This window comes from Somniosus microcephalus, chromosome 15 (genome assembly GCF_052327205.1).
Source record: "Somniosus microcephalus isolate GS21.2 chromosome 15, FLI_Smic_1.0, whole genome shotgun sequence".
In the NCBI taxonomy this organism is placed as follows: domain Eukaryota; kingdom Metazoa; phylum Chordata; class Chondrichthyes; order Squaliformes; family Somniosidae; genus Somniosus; species Somniosus microcephalus.
In genome coordinates this window covers 119,480,370-119,494,144 of record NC_141001.1, presented here as the reverse complement: position 1 = coordinate 119,494,144, position 13,775 = coordinate 119,480,370, and the positions used below count along the sequence as shown (strand labels likewise).

The 13,775-nt window shown below is 54.2% G+C and overlaps 1 protein-coding gene across 1 annotated transcript in view; it reads left to right on the top strand.

Annotated features, from left to right (window-relative positions):
* Positions 1-5,444: 5,444 nt before the first annotated feature.
* bmal1a (basic helix-loop-helix ARNT like 1a) overlaps positions 5,445-13,775 on the top strand; it is a 61,971-nt gene continuing 53,640 nt past the window's right edge. The window contains exon 1 of the mRNA XM_086007542.1: positions 5,445-5,602. The gene's annotated coding sequence lies outside the window, so the exon portion shown is untranslated. The remainder of the gene's footprint in view (positions 5,603-13,775) is intronic.

The following is a 13,775-nucleotide window of genomic DNA, read 5'->3' as shown; positions in this document are numbered from 1 at the left end:
GCCCTCTCCCCCTCCCTCCCTTCGCCCTCTCCCCCCTCCGCCTCCCTTAGCCACCTCACCCCCTCTCTTCCTCACCTCCTTTCCTCTCCATCTCCTTCCCTCCCCCTCTCCTTCCCCCCTCCCTTCCTCCCCCTCCCTTCCTCCCTCTCCTTCCCCCATCCTTCCTCCCCCTCTCGTTCCTCCCCGCTCCTCTTCCCTTCCTCTCCCCCCTTCCCTTCCGCTCCCTTCACATCCGCTCCCCCTCCTCTTCCCTTCCACTCGTCCCTCCTCTTCCCTTCCTCTCCCCTCCTCTTCCCCCTCCCCTTCCTCTCCCCATCCTCTATCCTTCCTCACCCCTCTCCTCTTCCCTTCATCTTCCCTTCCTCTTCCCCCTCCCTCTCCCCCTCCTCTTCCCTTCCTCTCCCCCCTCCTCTTCCCTTCCTGTCCCCCTCCTCTTCCCTTCCTGTCCCCCTCCTCTTCCCTTCCTCTCCCCCCTCCTCTTCCCTTCCTCTCCCCCTCCTCTTCCCCTTCCCCCTTCCTCTTCGCCCTCCTCTTTCTCCCCTCTTCCCTTCCTCTTTCCCCCCTCCACTTTCCCTTCCTCTTCCCTCCCTCTTTCCCCACTCCTCCCTCCCCCTCATCTTTCTCCCCCTCCTCTTCCCTTCTTCTTTCCCCCCTCCTCTTTTCCCCCCTCTTCCCCCATCCTCTTCCCCTCTTCCCCCCGTCCTCTTCCCCCTCTCCTCTTCCCCTCCTCCACCCTTTTCCCCCTCCTCGTTCTGTAGGGGTCGCAAAATCCCCTCAGCCCCCGAAGATCGGGAAATATTAATCCACATTGTGGACGAAGACTTGTGTGATTTAAATTGTCTCTGGGTTGGACAATGTTTTAAAACATACCCAGAACCGCAAAAGGCTGCGTTAAAAAGCTCGTAAGCTACGCAGCACTTGGACACTGGAATTAAAGAACTTTCTGAAAATCGCACACTTTAAGATTGTACATTTTATTAAAAGATGTACTCTTGAGTTTTGGACTGTTAAAAATGGCTGAACAGACCTCGTGGAAACAGAATTGAAAAGGACAGACAGGCTGTTAGCATATGAAACAGACAGGCTGTTAGCATATGAAAAAGCTCAGCGCTGCCCTGAAGTGGGTTTGAATGGAGCCCGAGCTGTCAGTCACCCTGTGGTATTGGGCGGGTCCGGTAACCTACAAGCTGTTTGTTTACACTGGGGAGTAGCCCGTTTGAATCAGCCAATCATCGGACAGCAAGCACACTGGGTTGTTCACACACATCCATTCACTGAAATTGACTCTAAGATCAAGTGCTTGAAACTGCCAGCATGAACAAAGGGACTTTGTTTGCTAAGCACTCAAGACTGTCAATCAATTGCGGTTCCAGATGACCACAGGACAATGCTTTGTTTACAAAGCAATTGAATGCTATTAGCATTTGTTTGTATATCAAGTGGACAGTTTGGATCTCTTTTGTTTTAGCCCAGAAACATCAGATCTGGGCGGGCCCCAAAAAAGGGGTTTAAAAGATAACTTCCCAGAAGCATCTCTCTCTTCTCTTTTACTCTTTGGACTGCAGGTGAGCAAGGCTTCTGACCCACTAGCAAGACAATCTAGTGAGAAGTAAAGGGGTGGTAATTTAAGGGAAATGTTGCTAAGATTGTAAGATAAACATTGTAGCCATTGATCCCTCATTTTTGCCGTCTGCCTTCCCCTGTTAAGGAATTTTACCATGATTACTTTGATCGTGTGGTGTCGTTTCTTTAGTTTTAATAAAATTTTACTTTCTTACATCCAGACCATTTGTCCGTTTTTAATATATCATTAATTATAAGTTCCTCCAGTCAGAACTGGAAGGGGTGGTTTAGCGATTCGAAACCGCTGATTGGAACTGGTCACAGTGCAGTGGCAAAAGGCTGCCTGACCAGGTAAATTTCCGTAAACCAGGTAAAGGATGCCCCCCTACATTTCCCTCCTCCTCTTCCCTTCCGCTTTCCTCTTTTCCCCCCTCCTTCTTCCCCCCACCCCTTCCCCCTCCCCATTTTCCCCCTCCCCTTCTTCCCTTCCACCTCTCCTCTTCCCCCCCTCTCCTCTCCCTCTCCTCTTCCCCCCTCCCCCTCTCCTCTTCCCCCCTTCCCCTCCCTCTCCTCTTCACCCTCCCATTGCCCCCTCCTCTTTCCCCTCCCCCTCCGCTACCCACACCTCCTCCCCTCCTCTTCCCTACCCTTCCCCTCTTCCCCCTCCCTTCTCCTCCTCCCCCTCCCTCCCCTATCCTCTTCGCCCTCCCCCTCTTCTTTCCCCTCCTCTTCCCCCTCCCTCCTCTTCCCCCTCCCCCTCATCCCCTCTCTTCTTCTCCCTCTTCCCCCTCCCTCCCTCTTCCCCCTCCCTCCCTCCTCCTTCCCCCTCCCTCTTCCCCTCCCTCCTCCTCCCCCTCCTCTTCCCCCTCTCCCCTCCCTCTTCCCCCATCCTCCTTCTCTTCCCCCTCCCTCCTTCTCTTCCCCCTCTCTCCTCCTCCCTCTTCCCCTTCTCTTCCCATCTCTCCTTCTCCCCCTCTTCCCCCTCCCTCCCTCTTCCCCCTCCCTCCTCCTCCCCCCCTCTCCCCTCCCTTTTCCCCCTCCCTCCTCCTCCCCCTCTCCCCATCCTCTTCCCCCCTCCCTCCTCCTCCTCTTTCCCTCCCTCCCTCCCCCCTGCTCTTCCCCCTCCCTCCCTGTCCCCCCTCCCCGTCCCCTCTCCCCCCTTCTCCTCCTCCTCCCCTTCCCCCTCCCCTCCTCTTCCCCCTGCCCCTCTTCTCCCCCCTCCACTTCCCTCCCTCCCCTTCCCCCTCCCCCTCCTCTTGATCCCCTCCCCTTCCCCCCCTCCTCTTCCCCCTCCCCTTCCACCCTCCTCTTTCCCCCCTCCTTTCCTCCTCTTTCCCCCCTCCTCCTCCTCTTTCCCCCTCCCCTTCCCCTCCTCTTTCCCCCCTCCCCCTCCTCTTTCCCCCATCTCTTTCCCCATCTCTTTCCCCCCTCCCCCTTTCCCCCCTCCCCTCTTCCCCCTCCTCCTCTTTCCCCCCTCACCTTCCCCTCTTCCCCCCTTCTCTTCCCCCCTTCCTCTCCCCCCTTCCTCTTCCCCCACTCCTCTTCCCCCTCCCCCCCACTCCTCTTCCCCCTCCCCCCACTCCTCTTCCCATCCCCTCCTCATCCCCCTCCCCTCCCCCTCCTTCCTATTCCCCCTCCCCTCCTCTTCCCCTCCTCTTCTTCCCCCTCCCCCTCCTCTTCCCCCCCTCTTCTTCCCCCTCCCCCTCCTCTTCCCCCCCTCTTCCACCCCTCCCCTCCCTCGCCCCCTCTTCTCACCCCTCCTCTTCCCCCTCCCCATCCTCTTCTCCCCTTCCCTCTTCCCCATCCACCCTCCTCTTCCCCTCCCCCTTTTCCCCTCCCCCCTCTCCTTCCCCCTGCTCTTCCCCCTCCCCCTGCTCTTCCCCCTCCCCCCTCCTCTTCCCACTCCCCTTCCCCCTCCCCAACTCTTGCCCCTCCCCCCACACCTCTTCCCCTCCCCCCTCCTCTTCCCCCCTCCCCACCCTCCTCTTCCCCCTCTCCTCTTCCCCCCTCCTCTTTCCCCCATCCTCTTTCCCCCCTCCCCTCTTTCCCCCTCTCCTCTTTCCCCCTCTCCTCTTTCCCCCCTCTCCTCTTCCCCCTCTTTACCCCCCTCTCCTCTTTCCCCCTCCCCCTTCTCTTCCCTCCCCACCCCCTTTCCCCCCTCCCTTCTCGTCCCTCCCCTTCTCTTCCATCCCCACCCCCTCTTCCCCCCCTCTCTTCCCCCTCCCTTCTCTTCCCTCCCCACCCCCTCTTCCCCCCTCTCATCCCCCCTCCTCTTTCCCCCCTCTCTTCCCCCTCCCTTCTCTTCCCTCCCCACCCCCTCTTCCCCCCTCTCATCCCCCCTCCTCTTTCCCCCTCCCTTCTCTTCCCTCCCCCTTCTCTTCCCTCCCCACCCCCTCTCGCCCCCTCCTCTTCCCCCTCCTCTTCCCCCCACCCCCTCTCCTCTTCCCCCCCACCCCCCTCTCCTCTTCCCCCCCACCCCCTCTCCTCTTCCCCCCCACCTCCTCTCCTCTTCCCCCCACCTCCTCTCCTCTTTCCCCCCTCTCCTCTTCCCCCCCACCCCCTCCTCTCCTCTTCCCCCCCACTCCTCTTCCCCCCACCCTCCTCTTCCCCCTCACCCCTCTCCCCCTCCTCTTCCCCCCCTCTCCCCCATCCTCTTCTCTTCCCCCCACCCCTCCTCTCCTCTTCCCCCTCTCCTTCCCCCCTCTCCCCTGCACACCCCCTCTCCTCTTTTCCCCTCTCCTCTTTCCCCCCTCTCCTCTTTCCCCCCTCCCCTTCCCAACCCCCCTCTCCTCTTTCCCCCCTCCCTCTCCTCTTCCCCCTCTCCTCTTCCCCCCTCCTCTTCCCCCTCCCCTCCTCTTCTTCACCCCCTCTCTCCTCTTCTTCCCCCCTCTCCTCTTCTTCCCCCTTCCCCTCTCCCCCTCCTCTTCTTCCCCCTTCCCCTCTCCCCCTCCTCTTCTTCCCCCTCCCCCTCTTCTTTCCCCTCCCCCTCTCCTATTCTTCCCCCCTCTTCTTCACCCCCTCTCTCCTCTTCCCCCTCTCCTTCCCCCTCTCCTCTTCTTCCCCCTCCCCCCTCTTCTTCCCCCTCCCCCCTCTTCTTCCCCTCCCCCTCCTCTTCTTCCCCCTCCCCCCTCTCCTCTTCTTCTTCCCCCTCTCCTCTTCTTCCCCTCCCCCTCTTCTCCCCCCTCTTCTTCCCCCCCTCCTCTTCTCCCCCTCCTCCTCTTCTTCTTCCCATCTCTTCTTCCCCCCTCCTCCTCTTCTTCCCCATCTCCTCTTCTCCCCCCTCCTCCTCTTCTTCCCCACCATCTCCTCTTCTTCCCCCCTCCTCCTCTTCTTCCCCCCATCTCTTCTTCCCCCCTCCTCCTCTTCTTCCCCCCTCCTCCTCTTCTCCCCCCCCTCTCTCTCCTCTTCTCCCTCCCCTCTCCTCTTCCTCTCCATCCCGGGTGCTCTGGCCCGTCGCCGTGGAAACCGCTCGCAGCCTAACCGCTAATGAGAGGCCCACTGCCATTGGCCGGCCGCCATCCTGCTACCTGGGTGAGCAGTCAGCCATTGGTCAACACTGAGCTGCGATGGCTCGCAAGCGACGATTGGTCGGCTCTTTCATCCGCTTCGCCGCGAAAACCGAGCTGCGATTGGCTTATCCCCCAGCCGCAATGGAATAGCGCTGCCTATTGGTTCTGGGCGAGCCGCTTCCCACGCCGTCTCCTGATAGGCGCGCACCGTGCCGGCGTGTAGAGAGCAATTGCGATTGGTGTATGTCCAGCCGGGGTAGAAGACAAGTCAAGATTGGCGCATGGCAATGGGATAGCAGCTTCGCGATTGGTCGGCTGTGGGGGGCCGGGCTGTGATTGGCCGGGGGGTGTGGTTCGCGCGGATTCAGGTCAGCGGTTACGTCAGCGGCTGGAAGTGGGTCAGTGGAGCCGCGCGGACACATTGTAGCGGCGGCGCTTTGAAGCCGGGACACATTGTATCAGCGGGGGACACCCGGACCCGGAGCCCTGGGGAGCTGCTCACCTCACCTCACCTGGCCCGGCCCGGCACCGTGAGTACCCGCTCCCGCTCCCCCTGGGGGCTGGAAACCCCCCCTCACACAGGCTGCACACGGTCAGTGCAACCCGAGTGCATTTGCACCATTGCAGGAATTGTCATTATTATTGCTGATATTGACTCACTGACACACACACACACACACACACACTGACACACTCACATACACACTGACACACACACACTGACACACTCACACACTCACTGACACACACACTCACCGACACACACTCACTGACGCACACACACACACTCACTGACACACACACACACTCACCGACACACACACTCACCGACACACACACACGGATGCCCACTCACTGACACACACACACGGATGCCCACTCACTGACACACACACACGGATGCCAACTCACTGACACACACACACACGGATGCCCACTCACTGACGCGCGCACACTGACACACTCTCTGACACGCACGCACACACTCTCTGACACACACACACACACTCTCTGACACACACACACACACACACACACACACACACACACACACACACACACACACCAGTGCATGCACACACACACACCCTAGTGCATTTGCACCATTGCAGGAATTGCTTTTGGTTTTGCTGATATTGCTGAGCAAAAGGTTAAAGCTTGTGATCACCCCCCCCCCCCCCCCCCGGACTGAGTCCAAGCACACACTCGCACTGAACACACACACTGGCACACTCTCGCACTGAACACACACACTGGCACACTCTCGCACTGAACACACACACTGGCACACTCTCGCGCTGAACACACAAACTGGCACATTCTCGCACTGAACACACACACTGGCACACTCTCACATTGACGCGCATGCATACACACACCCTAGCGCATTTGCACCAGTGCAGGAATTGCTATAAGTTTTGCTGATATTGCTGAGCAAAAAAAATCTGAGCAAAAGGTTAAAGTTTATGTTTTTCCCTCCCTGACTGACAGATAAGCCACGCCCCCTCTCTGCCTTCAACAGTAAACAACTTTCAGCCTGCACTGCATCAGTCAGAATCTACATTGCACAAACCAAGCACACAATTGCAGTGGTGCAAATGCCTTTATTTATGCTGTAGACTTTGCTTTTTACTGGGGCCACTGTGTCTGTCTGTCTGTGTGTGTGTCTGTCTTCGGCTGCCTGGGCCCTAAGCTCTGGATTCCCCCTCTCTATCTCTCCTCCTTTTAAGACGTTCCTTAACACCTACCCCTTTGACCAAGCTTATGGTCTCCTGTCCTAATATCTCATTATGTGGCTCGGTGTCAAATTTTCTTTGATAATTGCTCCCATGAAGCGCCCTGGGATGTTTTACTACATTAAAGATGCCATATAAAGGCACGTTGCTGTTGTTGCTGCAAATCAAGGAGGCTGGTTGGCTTGGTGTGATTTAAAAACAGAAGGTTGTGGGTTCAAGTCCCCACTCCAGAGACTTGAGCACAAAAATCCAGGCTGACACTCCAGTGTAGTGCTGAGGGAGTGCTGCACTGTCGGAGGTGCTGCCTTTCAGATGAGACGTTAAACCGAGGCCCCGTCTGCTCTCTCAGGTGGACGTTAAAGATCCCATGGCACTATTTCGAAGAAGAGCAGGGGAGTTCTCCCCGGGGTCCTGGGGCCAATATTTATCCCTCAATCAACATCACAAAAACAGATTATCTGGTCATTATCACATTGCTGTTTGTGGGAGCTTGCTGTGTGCAAATTGGCTGCTGCGTTTCCTACATTACAACAGTGACTAAACTTCAAAAAGTACTTCATTGGCTGTAAAGCACTTTGGGACACCCTGAGGTCGTGAAAGGCGCTATAGAAATGCAAGTCTTTCTTTTATATATTTGACAAATCTGAAGTTAAAAACAAACAATGCTGGACAGGCCAGTCACCATCTGTAAAAGCGAAAGGGACTGGTTTAACCCTGGAGGCGTAGACCTTGAGTGGCCTGTTGCAGTGGTGGTTGTTGTATTTTAAGTGAAAATCATTTTTACAACAATTTGATTGTGAACTTGTTCCATTTTAAGAAATGTTAGAGTTTGTAAATAGGTGTGGAAAATGGCAAATGTCTTATTTTGCGTGCTTGAACTCCATAAAGCTACTCCCGTAATGTATACTCTGTATTCAGTTTCTTTTGCATAATCTGTAATGTTGTGGTTATCGGTTGATTTGCCGCGCAGTAAACTTGCCGTGCCTTCAGCTGCCGGGGCCCTAAGCTCCGGAATTCCCTCCCCAAACCTCTCCGCCTCTCTCGCCTCCTTTTACGATGCCCTTTAAAACCTATTTCTTTGGCTCAGCTTTTGGTCACCTGTCCTAATATTATGTGACTCGGTGTCAAATTTAGACTGATAATCGCTCCTGTGAAGCGCCTTGAGATGTTTTACTGTGTTAAAGGCGCCGTATAAATGCAAGATGTTGTTGTTGACTGACTGTTATAGAATCATAGGATGATACAGCACAGAAGGAGGCCATTCAGCCCATCTGGCTTGTGCTGGCTCTTTGAAAGAGCTCTCCAATTAGCCTCACTTACCCTGCTTTTCCCCATAGACCTGTAAAAACTAAACTGTACCTGAGGCCACATTTTATAAACAGCTCACACGTTTAGCACATCATTCGAGCTTCCTGATGATTTCCATGGACTGATTGATTAGGTCTGATTCTGGTACTTGGGATTGGTAATTTGAGAATCGCATTGTGCAATTCTGCAGCGAAGTTTGAAAATCGGTGCCGTGATTGATTGTTGTTTTTAAATTCGTTAAACTGGTTCATCTCGTACAAAGTGCACCCTTGCTGACGATATCTGCCTTCGCCCCTGTGTCAGGGTTGTGTATTCACATTTATACAGCCTCCTTCGTAACCTCGGGGCGCTCCACAACCAATTAACTTCCTTTTGAAATATCGTCACTGGTATATCGTAGGGAAACGCGGCAGCCAATTTGTGCACAGCCAGCTCCCACAAACAGCACCAGATAAATACCGGATAATCTCTTGTACTGATGTCGATTGAGGGCTAAATGTTGGCCAGCACACTCTGCCCTCCTTCGAAATAGTGGCCACAGGACCTGTTGCGTCCACCTGAGAGAGCCTCGGTTTAACGTCTCATCCGAAAGGCGGCACCTCTGACAGTGCAGCACTCCCTCAGCACTGCACTGGGAGTGTCAGCCTGGATTTTTGTGCTCAAGTCTCTGGAGTGGGGACTTGAACCCACAACCTTCTGACTCAGAGGCGAGAGAGAGAGTGCTGCCCACTGAGCCCACGGCCGATACCTTTGGAGTCACGGCTGAAGATGCCCCCTTTGGATGATCATCCTTGGCCCCAGCAACCCCTCCACCCCTTCCCCCTCACTGTATCAACATCAAAACGCATTGCAGCTTCCTACTCTTGTGTTGTTAAGAAGCAAAATTATATTGTACGGCCACATAAGGGAAACCGTAACGCCAAATTGAATGAGTGTAAATGCGAGCACTGTGAAATTGGTGAGCTTATTTCATTGTTTCTGTTGCCATGCCATCCCTCCGACATGCCACTCATGTTCGTTGCTTTCCGTTTTTGCCGAGCTATTTATTATTCAGCTTCCTGATTTTTGCTGAATGCCCATATTTGGATGACGCCAGTGACTAACGAGGTGAGCTCTGGATGCGTGGGCAGGTTAGCTCGCGGGAGTCCGAGAGTCGTACTCAAAGGAAAAGCTGCAGGTTCAAGTTCAACATCACGTCGCAAGGGTTATTTCTCCGAGCCGGGGGGAGCGCGATCACCTTGAGAGAAGCCTGTATTAGTCATGACGTTTGATGTCCGCCGTGGCTCAGTGGGCCGCACTCTCGCTCTCACCTCTGAGTCAGAAAGTCGTGGGTTCAAGCCCCCACTCCAGAGACTCGAGCACCGAATCCAGGCTGACACGCCCAGAGCGGTACTGAGGGAGCGCTGCACTGTCGGAGGTGCCGTCTTTCGGATGAGATTTTAAACCGAGGGCCCCGTCTGCCCCCTCAGTTGGACGTAAAAGATCCCACTATTTCGAAGAAGAGCAGGGGAGTTCCCCAAGGGTATTTATCGCTCAACTAACAGCACTAAAAAAAAATCCTCATCTCATTGCTGTTTGTGGGAGCTTGCTGTGCGCAAATTAACTGTTGCATTTCCCTACATTGCAACAGTGACCACACTTCAAAAGTGATTACAGGAAGCTCTCTTTAAACCGGCACCTAAATAACCGGAAATCTCTCTTAACTGGCAAAATTCAGGAGTAGGTTCAGGTAAGTTTTACTATATATTAGTGGCCGTGTAACCGGGGCTCCTGCACCTGTGGCCGTGTAACCGGGGTTCCTGGACCTGTGGTCGTGTAACCGGGGTTCCTGGATCTGTGGCCGTGTAACCGGGGTTCCTGGATCTGTGGCCGTGTAACCGGGGTTCCTGGATCTGTGGCCGTGTAACCGGGGTTCCTGGATCTGTGGCCGTGTAACCGGGGTTCCTGGATCTGTGGCCGTGTAACCGGGGTTCCTGGATCTGTGGCCGTGTAACCGGGGTTCCTAGATCTGTGGCCGTGTAACCGGGGTTCCTGGATCTGTGGCCGTGTAACCGGGGTTCCTGGACCTGTGGCCGTGTAACCGGGGTTCCTGGATCTGTGGCCGTGTAACCGGGGTTCCTGGATCTGTGGCCGTGTAACCGGGGTTCCTGGATCTGTGGCCGTGTAACCGGGGTTCCTGGATCTGTGGCCGTGTAACCGGGGTTCCTGGATCTGTGGCCGTGTAACCGGGGCTCCTGGATCTGTGGCTGTGTAACCGGGGCTCCTGGATCTGTGGCCGTGTAACCGGGGTTCCTGGATCTGTGGCCGTGTAACCGGGGTTCCTGGATCTGTGGCCGTGTAACCGGGGCTCCTGGATCTGTGGCCGTGTAACCGGGGTTCCTGGATCTGTGGCCGTGTAACCGGGGTTCCTGGATATGTGGCCGTGTAACCGGGGTTCCTGGATCTGTGGCCGTGTAACCGGGGCTCCTGGATCTGTGGCCGTGTAACTGGGGCTCCTGGATCTGTGGCCGTGTACGGGGCTCTCGTACCTTGGTAAGTATACCTCTCTGTAATCCGGACTTTTTGATCAACCGGCACCACGCCCGTCCCGTCGGTGCCGGATAAAAAAGAGTTTCCTGTATTTAGTTGTGAAGCGCTTGGGGACGCGCTGAGGTTGTGAAAGGCGCTATATAAATGTAAGTTCTTTCTTTCCCGCCTCACAAAAACTGATAACGTTAGACGCCTTGAACTGCGCAGGTGGACTTTCTGTCGTGTAAGACACACAACAGCTCTTTTTAAGATGACACTGTTTGCTTTTTAACGTTTCTTTGATGGAATAGAATCATGGAATAGTACAGCACAGAAGGAGGCCGTTCGGCCCATCGAGTCTGCGCCGGCTCTTTCGAAGAGCAATCCCATTAGTCCCACTCCCCGCTCTTTCCCCATATCCCTGCAACTTGTTCTCCTTCAAGTATTTATCCAATTCCCCTTTGAAGGCTCCTATTTCTTCTTCTTAGGCAGTCCCTCGGAACCGAGGATGACTCGCTTCCACATTAAAAATGAGTTCTCAGGTGACTGATGAGTCCAATGTGGGACCTACAGTTTCTGTCACAGGCGGGGCAGACGGTGGTTGATGGGGCGGGTGGGTGGGGTGCTCGGGTTGACGTGCGCTCCTTGCGCTGTTTGCGCTTGGCTCCCAGCGAAGAGACTCCAGGTGTTCGGTGCCTTCCTGGATGCTTCTCCTCCACTTTGTGCGGTCTTGGGCCGGGGATTCCCAGGTGTCGGTGGGGATGTTACACTTTTTCAAGGAGGCATTGTGGGTGTCCTTGAAGCGTTTCCTCTGCCCACCTGGGGCTCTCTCGCCGTGTCGGAGCTCCGAGTAGAGCGCTTGTTTTGGGATGTCGGTGTTCTCGTTCAGGCCAAGGCTCCGATTGAATCTGTATCCGTCGCCCTATCAGGCAGCGCATTCCAAATCCTAACCACTCGTTGCATATAAAAGTACCTCTTAATGTCTCTCCACTTCTCTTTTATTCTTTCATCCCATTTCCCAGCCCCCAGACTGGCCTTTTAATCTGTTTCATTGCCTGTGTTTTTTTCTCAGTCCTGACGAAGGGTTTCGACCTGAAACGTTGACTCTATTTTCTCTCCACGGATGTTGCCTGGCCTGCTGAGTTTTTCCAGCGTTTTCTGTTGTTACTCCTCTTAAACTTCTCTGCGCCAAGGAGAACAACCCCAGCTTCTCCAGTCTATCCACTTAAAAAAATGTTAAAAGATTATATTTATTGCTTGACATGCAGGGTGATTCTGCGACCCAGGGCTCCCAACGGGGAGTGACGCTCCAACAAGGCAGTGCATTGCAACAAATTGTGAGATCCTTGTGACTTTCCGCCCATTCGTTCTGCAATTTCCCAAGATGCGCTCCCCCTGAACACTGCTCCTCGCTGGGTGCACTGGTTCACACAATCAACTCGGCTGTCTGAAAGGTGAATTCAGTCATGTAACTGCATTTTGGGCAGGGGAAATCGAGCAAAGTGTTTTCCCTCCATTCTTCCTCCCATTAATGTCTGGATGCTTTTCTAAATGCTTGAACAGCCTCTACCGCAATAGGAAGTCTTGAGTCTGTTGCTCCCAGATTGTATACAAGAGGAAGTGGTGCAATAATGTACATCTAGTTAAGGGTGGAATTGCACTTTTTTTTGCAATGATTCTGGTTCCCATTTGCTTCTGGCCTGTGTCGTGATGATGTAACAAGGCTCCCCGTTTGTGGTGCTCCTCAAAGATCCTTGCTTGTAGCGTTCCCAGGCACAGCGATCGACAATCCCACCCCGAGGTCCCAGCTCCACTAAAGGCCATTCTGTTTTAGGAAACCAGTCCACAGCATCAGTCACAGCCTGTTTCACACTCGCCTCCTGTACAGACTCACCTTCACACTCATGGCCTGTACAGACTCACCTTCACACTCACGGCCTGTACACGCTCACCTTCACACTCACGGCCTGTACACACTCACCTTCACACTCAACCTTTTTTTAAATTAGTTCCTGGGATGTGGGCATCGCTGGCAAGGCCGGCATTTATTGCCCGTCCCTAATTGCCCTGGAGAAAGTGGTGAGCTGCCATTTCAGAGGCGCAGTTAAGAGTCAACCACATTGCTGTGGGTCTGGAGTCACATATAGGCCAGACCGGGGAAGGACAGTAGATTTCCTTCCCTAAAGGGCATCAGTGAACCAGATGTTTTTTTTTGACAATCCAGTAGTTTCATGGTCACCATTACTGATACTAGCTTTACATTCCAGATTTATTTAATTAATTGAATTTAAATTCCCCAGCTGCGGTGGTGGGATTTGAACTCATGTCGTTGATCATTAGTCCAGGCCTCTGGATTACTAGTCCAGTAACATAACCACTATGCTACTGTTCCTGCTTCACGCTCGCCTTCACACTTGCGGCCTGCCTCGTGCTCACCAACACATTCAATTTCTTTCACTTATCACTGGACACCTTATCCAGTTTTCAACAATTTGTACCTCTGTGGCAGCTTTACTGCAACACGAGGGCCGAGCGATATAGAGTCATAGTCACAGAGTCATAATAGCACAGAAGGAGGCCATTCGGCCCATCGAGTCTGTGCCGGCTCTCTGTAGAGCAATCCAGTCAGTCCCATTCCCCCGCTCTATCCCCGTAGCCCTGCAAGTTTATTTCCCTCAAGTACCTATCCAGTCTCCCCTTGAAAACATCGAGTGTCTCCGCTTCCACCACTTCCGTCGGCAGCGAGTTCCAGGTCCTCACCACTCGCTGCGTAAAAAAGTTTTTCCTCACATCCCCCTGTATCTCTTGCCCAAAACCTTAAATCTGTGTCCCCTAGTCCTTGTACCATCAACTAGTGGGAACAGCCTTTCCCCGTCTAGCCTATCCAAACCTGTCATAATCTTGTACACCTCGATCAAATCGCCCTGCAACCTCCTTTGCTCTAATGAAAACAAATCCAGCTTCTCCAACCTGTCCTTGTAGCTAAGATCCCCCATCCCTGGAACCATTCTGGTAAATCTCCTCTGCACCCTCTCAAGGGCCTTCACATCCTTCCTAAAGTGTGGTGACCAGAACTGGACGCAATACTCCAGTTGTGGCCTAACCAGCGCTTTATAAAGGTTCAGCATAACTTCTCTATTTTAGTACTCAA